A 6,000-nucleotide genomic window follows, 5' to 3' on the forward strand; every position below is an offset into this window, starting at 1 on the left:
GAGGAGATAGAAGAGGTGGAGGAGGAGGCGTTCGATGAGGTTGTTGCCGCCAAGCTGGAGCATCGAAACCCTGTGCAAATTACACAGAGAAGGAGGACATTGCTCTTCTCAATAGAACATTAAGTTTACGTTACCAGTAACTTTCTTAATAGAACATTAACATTTCAGTCGTATCTGTTGCTACCTTCATTCTAAAATAAGTATCATAAATTTACCTAGATATAGATGTATCTAGATGCATTTTATTTATAGGTACATCCATATCTAATTAAAGTTGTGACACTTATTTTATTTATAGGTACATCCATATCTAATTAAAGTTGTGACACTTATTTTAGAACGAAGTCACAAATTTATCTACATAAATAGATGCATTTTTTGTTGAATGGGCAAAGGGGGGAATAAAATGGGGGGGGGGGCTTGCGACTCCCCTACCTGGTTCCCTCGTCGAGCAATTTTTGCTTTCTCGGATCTGTGTTGCGCGAAACTTTCAATAAACCACCCGAGTTTCGTCCGTGCAGTTCGCGCGGTGGGCCGGCATCGTTGGTGAACATGGTAGAGTCGAGCGGTGTAGATATCGAAAGTTACCCACTACCCATCATTTACTAAGTGTATGAAGCCGGGAGGGAGAGGAGATAGAAGAGGTGGAGGAGGAGGCGTTCGATGAGGTTGTTGCCCCAAGCTGGAGCATCGAAACCCTGTGCAAATTACACAGAGAAGGAGGACATTGCTCTTCTCAATAGAACATTAAGTTTACGTTACCAGTAACTTTCTTAATAGAACATTAACATTTCTGTCGTATCTGTTGCTACCTTCATTCTAAAATAAGTATCATAAATTTACCTAGATATAGATGTATCTAGATGCATTTTATTTATAGGTACATCCATATCTAATTAAAGTTGTGACACTTATTTTAGAACGAAGTCACAAATTTATCTACATAAATAGATGCATTTTTTGTTGAATGGTCACAGGGGGGAATAAAATGGGGGGGGGGGGCTTGCGACTCCTCTACCTGGTTCCATCGTCGAGCAATTTCTGCTTTCTCGGATCTGTGTTGCGCGAAACTTTCAATAAACCACCCGAGTTTCGTTCGTGCGCTCGCGCGGTGGGTCGGCATCGTTGGTGAACATGGTAGAGTCGAGCGGTGTAGATATCGAAAGTTACCCACTACCCATCATTTACTAAGTGTATGAAGCCGGGAGGGAGAGGAGATAGAAGAGGTGGAGGAGGAGGCTTTCGATGAGGTTGTTGCCGCCAAGCTGGAGCATCGAAACCCTGTGCAAATTACACAGAGAAGGAGGACATTGCTCTTCTCAATAGAACATTAACATTTCTGTCGTATCTGTTGCTACCTTCATTCTAAAATAAGTATCATAAATTTACCTAGATATAGATGTATCTAGATGCATTTTATTTATAGGTACATCCATATCTAATTAAAGTTGTGACACTTATTTTATTTATAGGTACATCCATATCTAATTAAAGTTGTGACACTTATTTTAGAACGAAGTCACAAATTTATCTACATAAATAGATGCTTTTTTTGTTGAATGGTCACAAGGGGGAATAAATCCCCACCTGAATATTTTTTCATTCATATTTGCCTATGAGATTTTGCAACCTCTACAAGATAGGTTCAAGTGAACCGGAGTACACGGGGGATTACATGGGAAGAGAAATAATCAGAAAAACACACACACACCCACACATGAAAACTCTGAGAGCACTCTGATAGGGCAAAGGTGGCCGATCTTTCGATGAGAGTATGATAGCGTCGATTTGTTGGTGGAGTTCGTGCTTGATGATCCGACTACACGTGCAAAGCTCGTGAGCCAATGCAATCGCTAGGACAATCTCCGGGAGTTACTGATCTTGCGGATGCACGATCAGCCTGACCGGCCGAGGGTCTTAATTCCTACCGAAATCGAGAACAAGTAAGAACTAATAATGCAATAGAAGTATTGCGGATATAGATGAAAGCATTATTGAAAAGGTGGGATTCCGAATAGTCGGTCTTGTTCTGGGCGTTGGCCTCAAAAGAAGTACACGAGAGTTGCAGCAATGGCTAACTTTTAATCTAATCAAAATCCGAGTCTAAACGTGACGGCTATGGGGGTATTTAAAGGAGGAAAAGGTGGGGTTTCGGCCAGCCATACATGTGGTGGCCGAACCAAACCCTAGAAGGCCTTTTCCCCTTCAATACGGACTCTAAAAAGTGGCTGATTTAATTCCAGCGAAAATGACATGGGCCTGGCCCAAAACTAAAGGTGACGCAGCACCATATTATGCTATGGACGAAATTATGAAGTGGAGAACTCTATATTTCGTCCATGTCTTCATCTCTTCTTATGGTGGCTTCAAAGTTCTGAAATCTCCACTTGTGGCGTCATCTTCAATCCTCAAGTGCTTGCTGACATCTCCTCCATGTGTGATCATGCTCCAATGCTTGTCCTCCTCATCCATGCTAGGTCCATCATTCCTAAGAGTAACAATCATATCTGATTTAGGCAGCATCATATTCTCATGTATATGAGGAATAGTTCCAAGAAACGAAAGTACACGATAGTTAAGTTGTTTGGCACGAGCTCGAGTGATTGGTCCTTGTATTTGTGTGGGCTGTAGGTACAGCGGTTGTATCAATAGATGGGATGTCCTCATCATGCCCCCTTCTTGAATTGAAGTCGTCCTCGACGCAAGCTCATCTTCTTCACCAAAGTAAGGCTTCAAATCTGCAATGTTAAATGTAGGACTTACCGGACCCAATTCTCGAAAGCTCAAGTTTATATGCATTATCATTTATTTTCTCTAACACCTTAAAAGGACCAGTGGCACGGGGCATTAACTTAGACTTGCGCAATGCAGGAAAACGATCTTTGCGCAAATGCAACCAAACAAGATCACCAACATCAAACACAACATGCTTTCTTCCTCTATCCCCAGCAATTTTATACTTAGCATTCATGCATTCTATGTTGTCTTTAGTAGTCTCATGCAATTTTAATATCAATTCAGCACGTTGTGTAGCATCCAAATCATTTTGCACCGAAGATGGTAAAGGCAACAAATCAATAGATGCACGTGGTACAAAACCATACACAATCTCAAAAGGGCACATCTTAGTGGTAGAATGCAGCGAACGATTGTAAGCAAATTCAATATGAGGTAAACATTCTTCCCACAATTTTAAGTTCTTCTTCAAAACAGCCCGCATCATAGTATACAATGTTCTATTTACTACTTCAGTTTGTCCATCAGTTTGGGGATGACATGTAGTACTAAACAGCAATTTAGTCCCCAACTTAGCCCATAAACATCTCCAAAAGTGGCTAAGAAATTTAGTATCACGATCGAAACAATAGTATTTGGCACACCATGTAAACGCACAATTTCGCGAAAGAACAAATCAGCAACATGTGTAGCATCATCAGTTTTGTGACATGGAATAAAGTGTGCCATCTTAGAAAACCTATCCACAACAACAAAGATACTATCCCTCCCCTTTGTGTACGAGGCAAACCCAAAACGAAATCCATAGAAATATCCTCCCAAGGTACACTAGGAACGAGGAAGAGGCATATATAAACCATGTGGATTAAGTCGAGACTTAGCTTTTTGACATGTAGTGCAGCGTGCCACAAATCTCTCAACATCTCGACGCATACGTGGCCAAAAGAAGTGTGCAGCAAGTACATCCTCCGTCTTCTTCACACCAAAGTGACCCATTGAAAGATCGAGATGTCGCCTAAAGGGGCGGGGGGGGGGGGTGAATAGGCAATTACAAACTCTTGCGGATTTGTCTTGTAAGAATGCGGAATTAAACTATCGTTTAGTTTACAAGCACAAACCCTAGATATGCTAAGCTCAACTAAGTGTAACAATAACAACTAGAGCTAAGCAAGATAGGCACAAGATATATGTAGCACAAGTGATAGCAAGATATATGAACTTCAAGCACGATGGCTGTCACAAGGAAAGAGAGCTCGGGTATAGAAATAACCGAGACACGCGGAGACGAGGATGTATTCCCGTGTTCCCTTCCTTTGCAAGAAGGTACGTCACGTTTGGAGGGGTGGAGGTCCACGAAGGATTCCCCGCGCCACGAAGGCTCACCCTATTCTCCGAACCACACCCACGAAGGATAATGGCCCTTTCCTTATGGTTAGCTTTTCCTCCGCTCCGGAGATGACAAGCTCCACAACCACTTCACAAGCTCCACGAAGGAGAAGCTCGGGCCTCTTCACAATCTTCTTGAAGAGATCACCGGAGCACCAATCACCAAGCCAACTAGGAGGTCTCCCTCCAAGAGTAAAAAGCTCACGGTCTCTCACTCGAACTAATCATGATGGAGAGCTCAACACTATGCAATGATGCAAAACAAGAACACTAGAGGTGTTCAAGTCCTTCACTCTCAAATCCCACCCAAACAACAAATGCTAGGATGAGATTGGAGAGGAAGAACAATGGGTAAAGTCAACAAAAGACTCCAAGATCTAGATCCCAAGAGTTCCCCTCACTTAGAGAAGAAATGGTTTGGTGGAAGTGTAGATCTAGATCTCCTCTCTTAGATCCCTCAAGAATGAGCAAGAATCATGGGGGGGGGGGGGACAAGAGAGAGAGCAACTTCTTCAAATGCAACAATGGAGGTGAGAGAAAGGGAAGAAGTGACTAGCTCAAGGTGGAAGAAGAGCTATTTATAGCATGGGAGCAAATAAAACTGTTGGGGAAAAAAGACAAAAAAAAAACGGGCAGGCAGTCGGCCCAGGCGGCCACCGAGCCGGCCGACCGGAGCAGCGAGCCGGACAGGCCGGCGTGCAGCCCGGTCGGACCGGCCCACCGGCCGGGCGGGCAAGGCAGCGTGCGGAGCGGCGGGCGAGCAAGGGACGCGCGGGGGAGGCGGCCCGGCCGAGCGAGCGGCGCTCGGGCGAGCAGGCCGCGTGGGCGCCGGCGGCCCGGTGACGCGCGGGCGGGCCGGGAGGGCGAGCCGCGGGTGGGCTGCGGGGCGGTGAGGCCCGGCCGGCGGTGTGGCCGGTCCGGCCGGGGCCTGCACCGGGCGGGCCGGTCGGTGGCCGGCACACGGGCCGGAGGAGCGGCCGAGCCGGTTTCGGCCGGGTGAGCCGGCGCCCGGCCCGGTCCGGTTGGCGCCGGTTGTGGACCGGGTGGGCCGGTGGCTAGGCCGGTCGGCCGGCTGGCCCGTGCCCTTTTCTTTTTCTTCTTTTACCTTTTCTTTAATAACAAATGCTCCCGAACTCCGATTCGAATGAAACCAATTTTGTTTGAGAGATAAGAACAAATGCTATCCTATGGAAAGTGAAAACACAAGAATCTGTAGGAGGAGATTTTATCATGAATATAAAAGGTAGAACCTTATATCATGAATAACCGATAAAATCACCCAACCTCGAAAACGCAATAGAAGATGCATGCGAACTCCGTTTTCGATGAACTTGGGCTTGTTGTAAAGCTAGCAACAAGCTCAAGAACCTTACACATAGAAACACCAAGAAGCAATAAGGATATGCAAAGTATGCAAAGGATTGAGCTCCCTAAGACGATGTGATCAAGTTACCCAACCGAAAGCCCCTCTTAATAGTGCGGCTATCTATCCTATAATCCGATCTCCCATCAACCACCTTGAGACCGGTAAAAGGAAAACCTAGCAAAGCCATACCTTTGCCTTGCGCATCCGCTTGATCTTGATGATAGCTCTTCAAGCTCCATACAAGCCGGTATGCCTCAACTTGATCATCGTTGCTTCGTGAAGACTCACAAATGCTCCCCCATACACCATGACGGGAAAGCTCCATAGATGTACATCTTCACATGTCCATTATCACCAATGGACGGCAAGCATCAACACTACAAGAAAAGTTCTGATAGACAACGTCTCAAAATCGTCCGCTAAGGGGTATTTTTCGTCGCCTATGGGCCTAACCCGACGATATGGGTTCTGTTGTCGAAACTGCGTCAGGCAAAGTCCTACGACGATTTTTT

The sequence above is a fragment of the Lolium rigidum genome, chromosome 3 (assembly GCF_022539505.1).
Source record: "Lolium rigidum isolate FL_2022 chromosome 3, APGP_CSIRO_Lrig_0.1, whole genome shotgun sequence".
NCBI lineage: Eukaryota > Viridiplantae > Streptophyta > Magnoliopsida > Poales > Poaceae > Lolium > Lolium rigidum.